The following is a 17,143-nucleotide window of genomic DNA, read 5'->3' as shown; positions in this document are numbered from 1 at the left end:
ATTATTTATTCCAACGGTTGAGGCGGAGCAACATTTTATTCTAGAATGCCTGCATATAGTGACATATGGGCCATTTATGAAGACATTTTGAAAATAGACAATTTGAACACTTTGTTTGAAGAAACTAAACTTGAAAAAACAACGAATTTGTTGATAAAAATTCATTACAGAAGAGCAGATCTTAAGAAGAGGTTACAAGTAGATTAAGCTCGTGGTGCCCTGATTTTGTGGGGTAGGTGTTGTTCGTGGGTCCCACAGGTTACTTTGGCCTCGTGGACGTTATTAAAATCCTTCATTTATTTTCATTTCCCTCATTTAGTAGTCTGAGTTTCGAAGAATTGTTGTAACCATAAAAAAATAAAAAATAAAAATAGAATGTTATCTTTGGTCATTTTCTTGCTATTTTTATCATGTGTTGGGCTAGAAAGAAATTATTTTCAATAGTGGTCTTCATAAAATGTGGTTGTTAAAACTATTCATGAGAAAAACTATTTTGATTAAAATAATATATTTAAAATAAGGAAGAATAGATGTTTATCATAGTTTTCAAATCAAATTGCTCATCAAGGCAACATAGGATGATGTCACGCGGGCGTTTTCTGCAGAGGGCCGAGCTAGGGATCTGAAGCCCTAGCTCGTGATCGGGGGTTTCCGCAGGGTGTCTAGGGTGAGCGGAGAAGGGTGTGCAGTGCGGGGGGGTATGGGTAGTGCGGGGAGTAGCGGAGGGCGGAGGGGAGAAGTGCGACGGTCTGCGAGTGGGTGCAGGCTACGCGGCTCGACCGCCTTTCTAAACAAGCAACGAATTCCCGTGGGCCTGGGGACCACGGGTGGACCTCCATCTCGGGCGTGTTGGGGAGGGGTGGAGATTTGGGGGTGTTTTTCTCTTTCGGGCCCCTTTAGGGTTTAGGGTTTTGTCCTCCTTGTGTTTTATGATGAGTATTGGTGGGGATGTTTCGAAGGATCGGCCAGACTTGGATTTTCGTGCTGCAGTGGGATCAAAACCCCCATCACAGGGCATGAAGGCATTCAATAATAACCTTTATTCCTCAGATGTGGGATCTGGTAGTGCGGGGAGCTCTCACATTTTGAAGATTAATGGTTGCTTGGAGAGATGCAACGAGAGGCCAAAGCTGGTAATTCCTCCTGAGATGATAGTGGAGGACGTCGAATATTTTTCAAAACACTCGCTATATTGCAAATTTTTGGGAATGAGGGTTTCTTTGTAGTTTTTGGAAAACTGGGCGCAAAGGACTTGGGCCCCAGAGGGGGAAATGGAGATTATGTTGTTGGCAAACAACTACTTCATGGTTACCTTCAACTACATGGAGGATCGCAATAGGGTCTTCGAAGGTGGTCCATATTTTTACAACCAGGTGGGGTTGTTCATGAAACCTTGGCATGCGGGGTTTAACCCTTCGGAGGAGCTCCCGAATAGGGTTCATGTGTGGGTTCATTTACCACGTTTCCCTGTGGAATGTTGTCGAGAAGATGTGCTCTGGATGCTTGCCGCTCTGCTTGGGAAGCCAATGGGATCCTCTACGCAAACCCTGGGGAGAAAGGCAATGACCTTTTCGCGTATCTGTGTTGAAATTGATCTTAGTAAACCCTTGCCAGATGCTATAGATATGTGCACAGGATCTTATTCTTGGGTTCAGCAGTTAGATTATGAGACTTTACCTTTCCGCTGTCAGTTGTGTCGTGAGTATGGTCATTTATAGTGTAAGTTCCCTAGATATAAACCAGTGATGCACCAACCTCAGCAGTCGGAACCAAGCCAAGATAGGGCTGAAAAAGGGAAAGCTCCTATGTCTGTCAAGGCTGGGGATACTGATGGTTTTGTCCCAGCTAGGACAAAGAACAGGAACCGAGGACAAAAGAGGCCTTTGCAGGAGAGACAAGAGGAGGACACCTTCAACAGATTTGAAGTCTTGGATGACCTTGACCATCAGGAAGTTAATTCGGGGCTAACCCCTTTGGATCAAGGAGTGTCAGGAGGGGCCCCAGAAAGAGTAGTTGAGAACCCTATTCAGGCCCTGCTAGTGGTTGGAAGCCAACATATGGAGATGGATCAGCCAGTAGGGGTTCAGTTGGGACTCACTCCTGGGTCTGAGGTGAATTTGGCTGAAGGGGAGGGCTCTCCGATAGCGTCGAAGTTGGAACTGGCTGGGGTCAAAAGCAATAAGTCTTTCGCTCATCTGGGTTTGCATCAAAAAGCTATTAAGAAAAGTGCATCAGAGAAGAGCTCAAAGGTGAGCAGAAAGAAGGATTTGGACAAGATTAAATTGATGGGGGAGAATTTGGTTGAGTCAGGGTCGGTAAAGACTTTGGATTCTCACTTTTCCAATCCTCCAAAATGATTGTGATCTCATGGAATGTGAGGGGCTTGAACAATGGCCCTAGACAAAAAGTTGTTCGGGATTTGATTAGGAATCATTCGCCTGATGTCATATTTTTGCAAGAAACTAAACTTACAGTGGAGAGTATGATGGGCTTGGTGTCGAAGATGTGGAATCGAGGAGAATGTCAGTGTGTTGGGGCAGCAGGCTCCTCTGGAGGGGTGGCCTGTCTTTGGAACCCCTTAAGGTTTCACCCTGTCTGGTGGGTTGCCTCTTGATCGTCATTATCCAGGGTGTTCTCCAGTCTTGAGACTGGGGAATTCATTTTGTTTTCTAACATATATGCCCCCATTGATCTTCTGGGTAAACAAAACTTATGGTTTCATATTTCCTATATACGAAGGTTGGCCCCTTTTCACCCTTGGATTATGGCAGGAGACTTCAATGCCATCCTTGAGCTGAGTGAGAAGAAGGGGGGGTGATGAGGTTGCAACCTTCTTCTTTCCTCTTTCAGGATAATATTTCCTTGCTACAGCTTGTTGACATTAAGCCTGGTAATGGTTTTTTCACTTGGAACAATAAGAGGGTGGGAGAGGATTGGATTGCAGAGAGGTTGGATCATTTCCTGGTTTCCATTTTTGGATTGGTGGGGGGTGGTCCACCAGTTCGGAGATTCTTGACTGGAGAGGGTCAGATCACTGGCCCATCAAGCTGGTTTCTTCTTCGGCCCGGGTTGCTCACTCCCCTTCATTCAAATTCCAACTTATGTGGCTTCAGGATCCTACTTTGCAGGCTCTTGTAGCGGAGTGGTGGAGGAAAGGGAGGTCGGCCTTTGGCACTGCCATGTACTCTTTTGCCAAGCAGCTGCAATTTGTTAAGTTTCAGCTCAAACAGTGGAACCGACAGGGTTTCGGGAACATTTTTCATGCCAAAAAAGCTGCTCACATTGTGGTGAATGGGATCACCAGCGTAATCAGAGAGCACGGTTTTTCTGAGAACTTGCTCAAGGAGGAAGACAGGGCGATCAAGGTGGTAGAGGAATGGGAGCTTAGGGAAGAAATTTACTGGAAGCAGAGAGCTCATATTGATTGGCTGAAGGAGGGGGACAAGAACACTGCTTTCTTCTTCAACTCAGTGAAAGCTAGAAGGCATAGAAATTCCATCCCTGTTCTGGTTAATGATAGAGGAGAGCAGTGCTTATCCTTGCAAGAGATATCTAGTTAGGCGTCTTAATTTTTCCGGTCCCTCTTCAGGGAGGATTCCCAGGGGGAAACGGGGGAGGAGAACCAGGTTCTCACTTGCATTCCTTCTCTTGTCTCAGGGGAGATGAATGGACAGCTTTTGTGTCCTATTTTGTTGGAAGAACTTGAAAGGATTGTCTTTCAGATGAGAAAAGGAAAAGCTCTAGGACCGGATGGGTTCCCAATTGAATTCTTTCAATAATTCCGGGATATTATCAAGCTAGATTTATTGGAGGTGCTGCAGGAATCCCAGAGGAACAAGCAGATGCTTAGGGCGTTGAATGCGACTTTTATTGCTCTTATCCCCAAGTGTGAGGGGGCTGACCGGTTAGGCCAGTTCCGCCCCATCTCTCTCTGCAATGTGATTTATAAAATCATCTCTAAGCTGATAGTGGATAGATTGAAGAAGTGCTTGGGGAATGTTATCTCTGAGGAGCAGAGTGGGTTTGTGGAAGGGCGTCAAATCTTGGATGGGGTGGCCATTTCTACGGAGACCATTCACTCTATGGCAACCTCCAAGGAAAAAGCTATGTTTATCAAGCTGGATATGGCTAAGGCGTACGACAGAGTCCGGTGGTCCTTCCTTCAGAAGATCCTTAAGGCGTTTGGTTTTGTGGACGAGTCAATCTAGTGGGTTATGAGTTGTGTTACGACTACTTCTTTCTCTGTGCTTATCAATGGAGATCATATTGAGTTGTTTGGTGCGTCTAGGGGTCTTCGTCAGGGGGAACCCCTCTCCCCTTATTTATTCATTCTTATGGCTGAGGGTCTGGGGAGGCTGATTAAACATAATGTGGGCCTAGGTATTATTCAGGGTTGGAGATGGGGTAATGACTTGCAACTGCAGTCCCATTTACAGTTTGTGGATGACGCGGCTCTTATGGGGCTTGCTCGGATCAGAGAAGCTAATAATTTGCATATGGTCTTGGATGTTTATCTTGCGGCTTCGGACCAACTGATCAATGAGGACAAATCTTCTATCCTCTTCTTCAACACTCCTAAAACTATTCAAAGGAGGATTGATCTTATCTTGAGATTCCAAGTTGGCTCCCTGCCCTTGATTTATTTGGGTATTCCTATATCTCCTGGTAACCCTCCTAGGGATTCTTGGCAGGGTATCTTGGATAAATTCTGCACGAAGGTTGAACACTAGACTCATAGATGGCTATCCTTTGCTGGGAGGGCTCAGTTGATTCAGTCGGTGGTACAGGCTCTTCCGATCTATCGTTGTATGCTTCAAGTGGCTCCTAAGTGGTTCTTGAAGGGTCTGGATTCTCTGGCTAGGCAATTCTTATGGGCAGGCAATCTCTCCTCTTCAAAAAGGAGCCTTGTCAATTGGGACTTAGTATGTAGCCCGAAGCAGTCGAGGGGACATGGGTTAAGACATTCTGTTCCTTTTGGGGAGGCGCTGACGGCTAAATTGTATTGGAGGTGGTGTGTGGAGCAGGATCAGAGCTGGGCTAGAATTTTGGCCAACAAATATATGCAGAGGGTCCCGATGGAGGAAATCCCTAGATATATGCTTGAGGGAAAGGGCTCTTCGATCTGGTATACTCTCAAGAGGGGGGCTTCTCTCATTAAGGCAGGACTCTTTTGGATTTGCAGGAGGGCGGAAGAGGTACTTTTCTGGAATGACTCTTGGGATGGATATCCTACCATTCTTGATCAGTTCCCTAACCTTGGTAACTTGTGCCATAGGTTTTTGGAGGCTGGATGGTTAAGGGTGAGTGACTTCAAGGCTCTTTATAGGTGTGGACGGCCGGATTTGGAGAGGTGGAAGACTCCTGATGAGTGGCCGATTGTTGGGACGGAGGAAGAGTGTGCGGAGCTGCAAGGCATTTTGGCAAGTAGACACTGTAGCTCCCTAAAGGGTAGGGATGGTCTGGCTTGGTCTCCAAATCCTATGGGAGTGTTCACAGTGGCTAGTGGATACCGGGAATTGTTATACTGAATATTTGAGGGTGTAGACACTTAAAAATAATTATTTTAATTATTTTTAATTCCTCACATAATTAATTAATTAATTATGTTAATTAAAATTATTCTCAATATTAACTAAATATAATTAATATTGTCACTATAGCATATGATTTATTTAATAAATCAATCCCTTTCTTTATTCTTCTAAAAAAAAATCAAATCCTCACAAATCTTCCTCGTAGCTAATTAATTTCAATTAATTAGTTAACCTACATGATTCCTACAAATCATCTTCTTAATTCATTCTTCTAGAAACTCTCTAAACTCACTTAACATTATTCTTCTAATTTTTTATTCCCTCCACTCATTCTCTCTCCTAGTCAAATTCTCCTACAAATATTAATCCCACCTAACATTTCCTCTAATCCCCCTCCTAATGAGTCGTTAATGGCTAATCATCATGATTAGCCACAAAGTCAACTCTTTGTCCTTTCATCCGGCAACTAGTTTTAAATGCTCTTTTTCTAGATGAATGTAAGATTTTCGAAATCTCACATTCCTCTAGGCATTTCCCTCTCCCAAGGAATTTTTAATTCCTTTTTATTCTTCTAATCCCCATAATATCCGTTTTTGGAGAATTTTTAATTCCTCCAATGCATCTTGTAGAGTGTGGAGATACGAAATGCCTTTAAGGAATATGTCTTGGTCTCCACACCCTCTCTTGGAGCTTGTGTGAGCTCACAAGTAAATCTTAGCCCTTCATCTCAAATTCATCCTAGCCATCCGTTTTCATCTCCTCTTCCTATAAAATAGGGTTCCATCCCTTCATTCAAAACATCTTGAAATCCAGTAAGCTTATGCTGCCCTTTTGAGCCCAGGAAATCATCTTGGCAACTTGATCATCTCATCCTTATCATTCATCCTTATCATTTGTGCACAATATTGGAGAGCCATCCACATCTAGCAATCAAAGGAGCACATCAAGTGGAGCATTATCAAGGGGCGCCTTCACGTCATCAAGCTCAATCCGAAGGAGAAGGTGAAATAGCAAGGTGAAATGGTCTTTTTATGATATTTTAGCATTCTGCATGTTTATTTCGTTATGTTTTGATCAGTTTACCTTTCAAATCTGTTTTCCCCTCTTCAGAGGGAAGAGAGGTGAACTCGTGGAAGCAGGTATGGAGTAATGTGTCTTGGCCGAAGTGTAATTGCTTTGTTTGGACTTTGGCTTTGAATAGATGTCTTACCTGGGACAATATTCGCAAGCGGGGATTTCTGGGGCCCTCTATCTATGTTTTGTGTGGTAATGGGGATGAAGATTCCTCACACCTTTTCTTCAGATGCCCCTTCTCTCTGCTTATTTGGCATTAATGGTGGGGGGTATGGAAGCATCCTTGTATCCACGCGGATTCTCTGGTGGAGTTCTGGAGCAGTTTGGGTAGACCTCCTATCATGTCCTCCTTCCTTCAGACTGTCTGGTATATTGGGCCCATCTTCATTCTGTGGCAGATCTGGCTCGAGAGGAATAGGAGGATCTTTCATGAGGTCAGATTGTTTGTTCAGCAAGTTTGGAATAGGATCATTGCAATGATCCGGGAGACTGTGGAAGCGAAATGTGAGGTGAATTTTCCTTTGGGTAGAGATGAGGCTGATATTGTGAGTAGGCTTGGTCTACAGGAGTTGTCTCCGGCCTCAGCTTGTGTCAGGAGAGGTAGACGGGCCATGAAGAAGGTGCAAAGGGTGGGAAGGTGGATACCCCCTTGGGATGAGCTTATAAAGATTAACACTGACGGCTCATCTAGGGGTAACCCAGGCCCTGCTGGAGTTGGTGGTGTTGGCAGGAATAGCAGGGGGGAGGTTGTTTTCCTCTTTTCGGTGCATAAAGGGTGGCAGTCTAACAACTTTATGGAGGGATTTGCGATTCTCTATGCCCTTGAGCGTGCTTGGGAGTTGGGACGAAGGAAGGTGATTTGTGAATCGGACTCACAAATTGTTGTTAACTTATTGACTGAGCAGAGGGTGAGTGGGATTCAGTGGCAATTGGCAAGGATTGTTTAGCAGATTCTCCAAATTAGCTCTTTAATGGAGCAAGTGTCTTTTGTCCACATCCCTCGGGAATGGAATAGAGCAGTTGATTGTTTGGCCAAGTGGGCCTCAGAACATGGTAGGGACTGGAAAGTTGAAGGCTGGGAGCATCTCTCCAAGGATTACTGCCAGGACCTGCAGAAGATATTTACTGAGGACATGGATGGTTATGAAGTTGGATAATCTGGGGCTGGTTTGGTGGTCCTCTACTAGGGCCTTGGGGCTATGGGTCTCTTTGCAATTCTTGATTCAGATTTTCTGTAAAGTTTTTACCCTTTTATTCAAAAAAAAATCAATTGCTCATCAAGAAGTAGAAATGGTAAAGTTTTACTTGGTCATCATATTGTGATTTGTTTCCCTATGTTCTTAGCTAAACAAAGATTCTAATTTTTTTGCAAAGTATAATAGATTAAAATTCAAATTCTATAGCTCCATGAAGATTATATTTGATGTTCCAAACAACTCCAAAGCCTTTTCAAGTTCAAAATCTGATTCGTTTAACAAACTTTTACTTCAATAGTTGTCTAAGAGAGCTTGTTAGATTCTAAGCAAGATTAATAGTTTGACTTACTTCTTCCAATTTTAAAAGAAGATTTTAATATTATTTTTTTGTCCTTGGAACTATTCTTGTACTCTTGTTTCCTTTGCAGCTCCCTTGTGAACTATTATTCTTTCGTTGTAATACAAACCTTGTTCAATTAGGGGGCAATTGTACCAATGAAAAGAGTTGTTGTAAGTATACATTTGTCCACTATTAGACCTCCACACAAACCAATATATAAAACACAAATATATTTGTCCATTGTTATACCTTGCACACTAATTGTTTGTGTCGATGCTACAACAAATGGGACATATTTTTTAATGGCTTGCAATTGGTGATTGCAAATAGAGGCCAACTGGTTTCTAGCCTAAAGAGATTGGTTCCTTTTAGATGTAGTAATGAGTTTCTTTATAATGTTATTTATGATTTATTCTGGATTTAAAATGAGTTACACAATGATCAATTTGATAATGATAATGGAAATTGAAGATGGAATAAATATTTTTTTCAATATATATAATGTATAAAAGAGGCATGATAAAATAGATTGCTTAGAAATAAATAGGTTGTTTGATGTATAAGTTAAGGTGGCACATGCTTAATTTATCACAAGTTAACTCTTATTTAGTAGTTTAGTTAAAGAGTCAATTGAGATAGAAGTGGCCTTGATTAAAAAGGAGGTGTCACTTAATTTTTGATAATGATAATGGAAATTAAAGATTGTAACAAACTTTTTTTCAAAATAGATAATGTATAAAAGAGACATGATATAATAGATTGCTTACAAATAAATAGGTTACTTGATGTATAAGTCAAGGTGACATATTTTTTTATTTATCACGAGTTAACTTCTATTTTGAGGTTTAGTTAACTAGTCAATTGAGTTAGAAATGCTCTTGATTAAAAAAGAGGTGGCACTTAACTTGTCATTAAGGATTAATGAGGTGGTTGTGGCACTTGATGAGCTCAAATCAAGATAGACATATATCATTATTCGAACTCTATGAGAGTCTTAATTTGTAGATATCTAGTATAGATATTTTTTGTTTTAATAATTAGAAATGAGAAACTATTATACGTGGTAATCACATTTATTTCAATAAATTGAACATAATCATATATGCAAATACATCATCTCTTTGTTGTGAAATTTAGAATGAATTATTCAGAGACCAATACTTCACATCTCAACTTCCTTTGTGACAATCTTAAACTCAATCTATAATAAAAATTTAACTTTTAAAAATCTATTTATTAAATCAACTTACATACTTTATCATATTATCTTTAAAATTATTAAAAATAGAAAATGATTAAGATTATCAATTTGTATAGTTTTTCGATGCATATTTATCCATATATAAATTCACATATTTATTAATATATTTATATATTAACAAATCCAACTAGAACCTAATTTTCTATTTATATAATCACTTAAACCCCTCTATAATTAAAATTATTTTATATTTCTTTACTAAACTATTTTTGCATTTATGACCTCTTTAATTAAAATTATTTTATATTCTTAAAATAAATTGTATTTACATTTTTTAATAAAAGAGTATTCAAATTATTTTATTGAGCTATATTGTATGAAAATGTACAAAATAATTATGAGAGTTCAAATATATAAAAAAATATTTCTTCATAATGAGATTGTTAATATTGTACAATATTTTCTATGTGAAATTAAATCTTTCATCTTGAGATTTTGGTGGGAAGGGTTTACGTGAAATTAAATCATTCATCTTGCATCTTCTTTTTGTTTAATATATTTAGGATCTCACCCTAAATATTATGTAACACAAGTTGTGTTTGTAAACCCCTCATACTTGGTGGAAGGATTGGTGTCAGAATCATGATACACCCTTCAAGAAATATATGTTGGGGTTGCTTTATCAATTATCATTTTGTTCTCGTCAAGGCTTTCCAAGATGAATTTTCTTTAGGAATATCCTTTCCCCTACACTTGGCTATTCAAGCTATGGAAAATTTGGTAAGCTAGGATTGAGCCCAAGATTTCTTATTTGATGGTACTACTTATATTACCAAGATTTTCCTTTTATCCAATGAGTTCTTCATCTTGGCATTTCTCAACCTAGAAGTCCAACTTGTCACCGAACAGAGTCTTTCAAGCATACATTTTGTTCTTTCCCTCATTTCTAGTTTGTATGGTAATGAATTCATAGACTTTTTGTCCCCTTCAACCTTGAATTTTTTTGTGAATGGTTTCTTTGTTGGATGATATGACCCCTTGGCTTGCTTATATTACTCAATTTTGGAACTTTTTTAGAGCTATTATACTTTTTCAATTATATGGAATTCTATAAATCATGTTATTTTTCTCATGAGAATTGTTGATCCCCAAAATCGGCCTTTGTCAACTTTCAAGGGCAGTTCAAGAAGTTCACAGGCATGGGACTAGATGCAACTTGTGAAATGACCTCCGGGATTTTAGAAGTCGGCTCTTCAAATTTTAGAGGGGATGGAAAGGGAAAGAGGAGATACATAAGTAAGGCTAACCTAAGGTGATGCGCCAAAGCTTTTACAACACTTTAAATCCCCTTTAGAAATAATAGGAACATACGACCCCAAATGATTGAGCACAAAACGCCACAAACTCTTCATTGGTGGAAAGAGAACATAATGCACAAAGTGACATAGACATAGGGCAGAATATTCAGATCTTTTCGTGAGAAGTACCCGCTAAGGCTTGCAAGGTACATTCCTATTATCTCGCTAGAACTATTATTCTCTGTGGATTTTGCTTCCCAAATGGCATAGTATAACTCCAAATCAGAAATTACTACAAATGATTGAAAGAGTAAAACATGATTCAACGACCCGTGCATCTATGATGGAATTATAAAAGTTGAAAACCATAACAATGAATAGCTACATTCATTTGAAATGACACAGAGCTACAAATTCATCTTGCATACTCATTGCATGTCCACAACCGTCATGGAGGTTGTTGCAGTTGTTGTGAGCTTGATCTTTGCATCATTGTTTTCCTCCCATGTGCGCAACATGAACGCCACCTGTAAATTCATTTTTTTTCTTTCTGTTGCAACTCTTTATCACGTAGGCTTCTCATTTTGTTTGTGTTCGCGCCCTTTGGTTTCACCATGTTGTGTCCCCTGCAACCTTCCGCCCCTGAAAGAAACAAAGGCATGTTTTTGAAATCTCCCTAGGCTCAAAACATCTATGGGCCCGCACTCCATTAACACGTGGCATGCTAGCGGAACTTCTAGAGCCTTCCTTTCCTTCTGCCTTTGAAAACCCCGTGGTGCTGACACATGGCACTTCCATGCACTTTTGAAAGAGTGAGAAGTTGCGCCATTCTGATATGTGGTTCTTTAGAGTTTCATTTCGCAACTTCATGACTTCAACTTGATCGAGGCATAACTTTCAACTCGATGCTCGAAATCAAAAAATGGATTTTTCAGTTTTTCCATCTCCATCACCTTTGCACAGCTCCAGATCTCTTTCGGACCAATTTTGACATGTTTTGATCAATGCCTTAAGCATAAATCCGTGAAAGGTGTAGATATTATCTACGAGAATCTTGCTTGTATTTTTCATTAATCAATAAAGTGAATAAATCCAAGCTTAAGAAAAGAAGGTGGTGCTACAATTATAACATTTGCAAGAGTTGCTTAGTCATTAGGGGAGCACCATGTGCATAATGATTTGGATGTTACTAGATGATATTGATGGACACATCATGTTGTATAGGGTTCACATGCATTGTTGTAGTCACTCTTGTAACTATAGTTGTTTCTTGCTACCGCTTGTGCAACATGTGTGGGAAGGTATCCAATTCTTGGTTGTGTTCACAAATTCTCCTCCTACTATGATTCCACATAATATGTTGCTTAATCCACATCTAGGCTAGGGCATTTTCGTCTCGGCCTCATTAGTTAATATTAGCTAGCTCCATAATACCATTGGGGGTGTCTCCATTAGTATTGATTGAACACATGCAATAGGTTTTGTGAATGGATGAAACTATTGCATTTACTCGAATAATTTTCTATTAATATGTTTTTCTATAAACTTTTATAAATATAGTTTTTTAGATGTTGATTATTAAATAACCACTTTTCATTATAAACCTTCTAAAACTACTCTTGAAATTTGTATGATTAATATAATAGATACAAAGTGTTTCCAATATTATTGACCCTTGGGGTTAGTTCACACAATCTCGACTATTGCTTTAGGTAGCTCAAGTTGTAGATTCAACCCTTGATTTGCCTATAGTGTGGGTGAGGGTACATTGCACAACGCTCCAAAGCTTATGGGGATACTTGCCTTTAAAAACTAAGCTTTGGATTGCTAGACTAAGCTCCCTAGATAATAAATAAAATATTCCCACCTTATTAAAAATATTTTTTTTGAAAAAAAAATCCACGTGAACTAGACAATTGTCTAACTAGAAATCAGAATGCACCTTTTATATTATTAATTAATTAATTAGAAATGAAAAACATTGTTGTTTTGATTTTCAAATTAATTAATAAGTATAGCCAAATACGATTAAAGGTGCATTCTGATTACTAGAAAGACGTTGTCGTTCACTCATTATTTAAGATTAGCTAGCATCATAAGATGAGCAGGTGACTCCATTAGTATTGAATGAACACACATAGTAGGTTTGTGAATGGATAACACATTGTTGCATTTAAATAATTTTCTATTAGTATATTTTTCTATAAACTTTTATAAATATACCTTTTTAGATCGCAATTATTAACTAACATTTTTTATCATAAACTTTCTAAAATTTCACTCTTAAACTTTATATGATTAATATAATACATATTAAATATTTCCAATATTATTGACCTTTGGGATTAGCTCAATCTCTCTCGATAGTTGCTTTAGGTAGCTCAAGTTGTAGATTCAATCGTTGAATTGCATGTAGTGTGGATGAGGGTCCTTTGCACATCGCTTGAGAGATTATAGAGAGACTTGCCTTATAGAGAGCTAAGCTCGAGATCGTTAGGCTAAACTCCCTAGATTTTATTTTATTTTAAAGTGCTTTCCAATATTATTAATATTTTAGATTTTTGGAAAAAAATCCCATGTGAACTAGAGGGGGTAAGCATTGATGTGACCATTTCCACGTGCTCTATTTTTTTAAAAGAAATCCTAGAAATTTGTAAAATGGAGTGCATCGATGAGATCACACCTTTGACGTGGCACTTCAAGACAAATCATAGTTCATATCCACTCAACATGGCTTGAGAGTTTATATGGGGGCTTGCCATGTAAAGAGCTAAACCCCATATCGCTAGGCTAAACTCCCTAGACAAAAAAAGATAAAAATGTTTTCAATATTACTAGTATACCTATATTTAAAAAATATATGTAAAATATGTCAAGAGATATCTTATAATAGAAGAGAATCATGTGTAAAATAATTTTTCTTCTAAAATACTAAACACCAAGAATACAAATCCATTAAAGTCCAACATGCAAAAAGTTGTGAATCTAGTTGGTGACAAGTGGCATATTTCATGCATTTACCTATTATTTGCATGTCAAATTGTTTCAAAAATGGATTTTTGTTTAAGGACATTTTGATGTCATTGTAGATGCCTCTCGGTATAATTTAAAAAGTTGGAAAAAAAAATTCTCATGTGAACTAGGGGAAGAGCACCAGTTACCGCCCATGTTCCAATAACTGTCACTCCTTGCATTCCCAACCCCTCAATTACTAACTTTAAAGAAACCCACAAAAAAACCTAAAAGCCCATTAATAAATTTCACATGTACTAATAGCTGCCCATTTTTTAGCATTTCTAGACTATAATTGACCTATTTGTGCACCTTTATTAGTACCCATAGTGTACTACTACTAGGGCATTTGTGCATAAGTATTGACAATTTTAAGTGCACAATTATTGGGGCATCTTTAAGTAGGTATCAAGCGACACTTTGAAATGTGTATTTTTTGACCCTTTGTGCATAATGGATCCCACAACATGCATCATTACTACCTAGAAGCCAAAACAATAACTATAAGCATTTAAGTTGCATGTGAAGACAACAACAAAAAAATCATCAAAATCCATGTACCATTTAACATATGTAAATGTGCCAAAATTAACTATAATGACTACTAACTATAAGCATTTAAATTATATTTAAAAACAATAAAAAAAAAAAACCTCAAAATCCATATACCATTTAAAATTAACTACTCATACTCTCCCCATATAAGAATACAAGCATTGAGGTGACCATTTCCACTTGCCCTAATTTTTCCTAAAGAAAACTTAGAAAATGTTAAAAATGAGATCACGCCTTGGACGTGGCACTTGGAGACAACTCATAGTTAGCATTCATGCAAGTCGTGTGTTGAGCGCATTTGCATCAATTTCATAACGCACCCGTCCTTATCCCAACAGACGCGTTGCAAATCAACATGCCCACTCCAAATCAACATCAAATTCTTAAATGCCGCTTCTTCCTCGCCCCTCAAAACCAAAAAAAGTTACAGCTGTAACAGAGGAAGAACCCACTACCAGGTTTTATCAAATTTGTTCTTCTTATCATTCATGGGGGTTGTTCAGGTTCTGGTTTTGTTTTTTGTGATTTTGTTGGGCTGTTCTGTGTGCCATTGCATTCAATCTCATTTTTATGAAGATTATGATGTTGAGAGTAATCAGGACGATGCCAATTAAGGGCACAGTTGATCTGCAAGTGCATTAGGTGAATTTTACTCATCCAGCAGATTGTTTTTATCAATGCCCTCATGAATCCAGAGGTCTTTTTTGATTCAGATGGACAGGGACTTTGAAATTCTGGAGAACCCGTCAGAATATATATTGATTTTTTTGTTTAGGAATCTTGTTTCAGAAACCTGTGTTCTGAACCCATTACAAATATGTTGACATTTTTGTTTAGGAAATCTTGTTTCAGTAACCAGTTTTGAGAACCCATCGGAAATATATTGAATTTTTTTGTATGGATACTTGATGCTTAATTCTCATGTTATTTTGATTCTTCAAATTGGATTTTTTTGGTGGTCATATAAATTTTTGATGGTGGTTTATGGAGTTTGATTGTGATTGTTGATGGATGAAGTTTGATTCACACAATTAAATTCAAAAACATCTCATACTAATTTCATCATCTCTGAATTTTTTTTCATTTTTGATTATACAGTTATATGTTTATGTGTTTGATATGATTATACAGAGGATTAGTTGGGATAGCTGATGGATTGGATTGATGGATTGATGTAAGAGGCGTTCAGATATCATGAATTTTGATCTTAGCTGCTGATGGATTGATATACGAGGCATTCAGATATCATGAAATTTAATTTGAAATGTTGATGGGTCATGGAATCAAATCAAAATGTTGATAAAATAAACTCACATAATCAAATTCAAGAACTTCTCATACTAATTTCATAAGCTTTGAAAAAACTTTGTCTTCACTGGATTTTTCTTTTATCTTCACTAAATTTTTCCTCTGTATATATGTTTGATATTATTATACAGAGGATTGGTTGAGATAACTGATGGGTTATTATAAGAGGCATCCCATACTAATTTCATAAACTCTGGAGATTCTCTGTCTGCACTGAATTTTTCTTGTGTTTATGTGTTTGAAATAATTACACAGAGGATTGGTTGAGATAGTGATGGGCTCATATGAAAGGCCTTCAGATATATGAAATTTGATTGGAAATTTTGGTTGGTTCACACAATCAAATTTAAAAATGTTGTATGTTAATTTCCTTGTGTTTGTGTTTGAGTTTGATATCAAAAGGATTGGTTGAGATAGCTGATGGATTGATATAAGAGGCGTTGAGGTGCTCACCATTTAAGCATACAGAAATCATTATTTCTAATTATGTAGATCAGAAATTATACAGTTTTTATTGTAACATCCATAGTTACTAGGTGTCTTGTGATAAGTTTATTTGGGCAGATACTAATTTAGAAAAAAAATTAGTTTGGTTTTTGTACAGAGTACATACAAATTTAGCAACAAAGCCCATTAGGGCAAGTTTCCAAAGTATGGATAACTGAGATCTGTGCTTAATTTTTTCATTAGGGATGAGGGTGAATTTCTTTTCTTGGTTACTGTTCATTTCATTTTTGGATTCAAGAGTTTTATGAATGATTGTATCTTTACAAAATTTAATCAAAATTTCAATATTTTTTATTGCAAAACCAAAAGTCCATCTAAATGTTAAACAAATAAATGAAAATCTGCAAACTGATTTTATTTGGAAGAAATGTTGTTAATGAATGGATGATATCTTTTAAGTTGTCAAAATGGTGTACGCAGGCTTTCTTTCTAAACTTTTTCTTTTGCTTTTACAGTTAATGTTGTTTCATTATTCTTCAGACTAACTGGATTTTTTTAATATATTGAAAGAACATTTTCAGACACAAAATCATAGGCCAAGGAAAATTTATTAAAAACTCAAAAGTCCGAGGAGAATAACGTCCCTTTGTGGCAGAGGGGCCAGTTGGCATCTATAGTGCTTTATAGGAAGTTTTTATCTTTTAATTTAGTACATATATCTTAAAACTAATTAATCTATATAGAATATATTAGAATATGTTATCTTTGTAAAAGATAGTGAGTAGAGTTATCAATTTTTTTTAATGACAAAATCATTCTTTTATTTTAAAAAATAGAGAAATTTGGATCATCAAAATCATGTTGGCAACAACAAAAAAGAACAAAAAAGAGAAAGTTGTACTCATTAATCCAATCAAATATGTAATAATTAATTTTTTTTAAATAGAAATATTCTCATGTTTTCTTTTCAACCCCATGTCCCCATCGGCCAGAGTGTTCCCATGCAAATTTTTAATTAAGAGAAAAAGACAAATTGGAATATTTTCCTATTTAAGTGGAGCAGCAGCTGCTTAAAACTTAAAAATAAGCTTTGAAAAAAAGGAGCTTAAAAATAAGCTTTGAAAAAAAGGGGGGCAGCAACTGCTTATTGAGAAGATTGACATGTGACTCTCCAAAAC

The 17,143-nt window shown here is 37.5% G+C and overlaps 1 protein-coding gene across 2 annotated transcripts in view; it reads left to right on the top strand.

Moving 5' to 3' along the window:
* The window catches only part of LOC131052783 (protein BUNDLE SHEATH DEFECTIVE 2, chloroplastic), a 155,717-nt gene extending 139,833 nt beyond the window's left edge, over window positions 1–15,884 (top strand). For both annotated transcript variants that reach the window (XR_009107517.2, XR_009358243.1), the window contains one exon: window positions 15,342–15,884. The gene's annotated coding sequence lies outside the window, so the exon portion shown is untranslated. The remainder of the gene's footprint in view (window positions 1–15,341) is intronic.
* The last annotated feature ends 1,259 nt before the right edge of the window (window positions 15,885–17,143 follow it).

This window comes from Cryptomeria japonica, chromosome 6 (genome assembly GCF_030272615.1).
Source record: "Cryptomeria japonica chromosome 6, Sugi_1.0, whole genome shotgun sequence".
NCBI lineage: Eukaryota > Viridiplantae > Streptophyta > Pinopsida > Cupressales > Cupressaceae > Cryptomeria > Cryptomeria japonica.
This window is presented reverse-complemented; position numbering and strand designations above follow the sequence as displayed.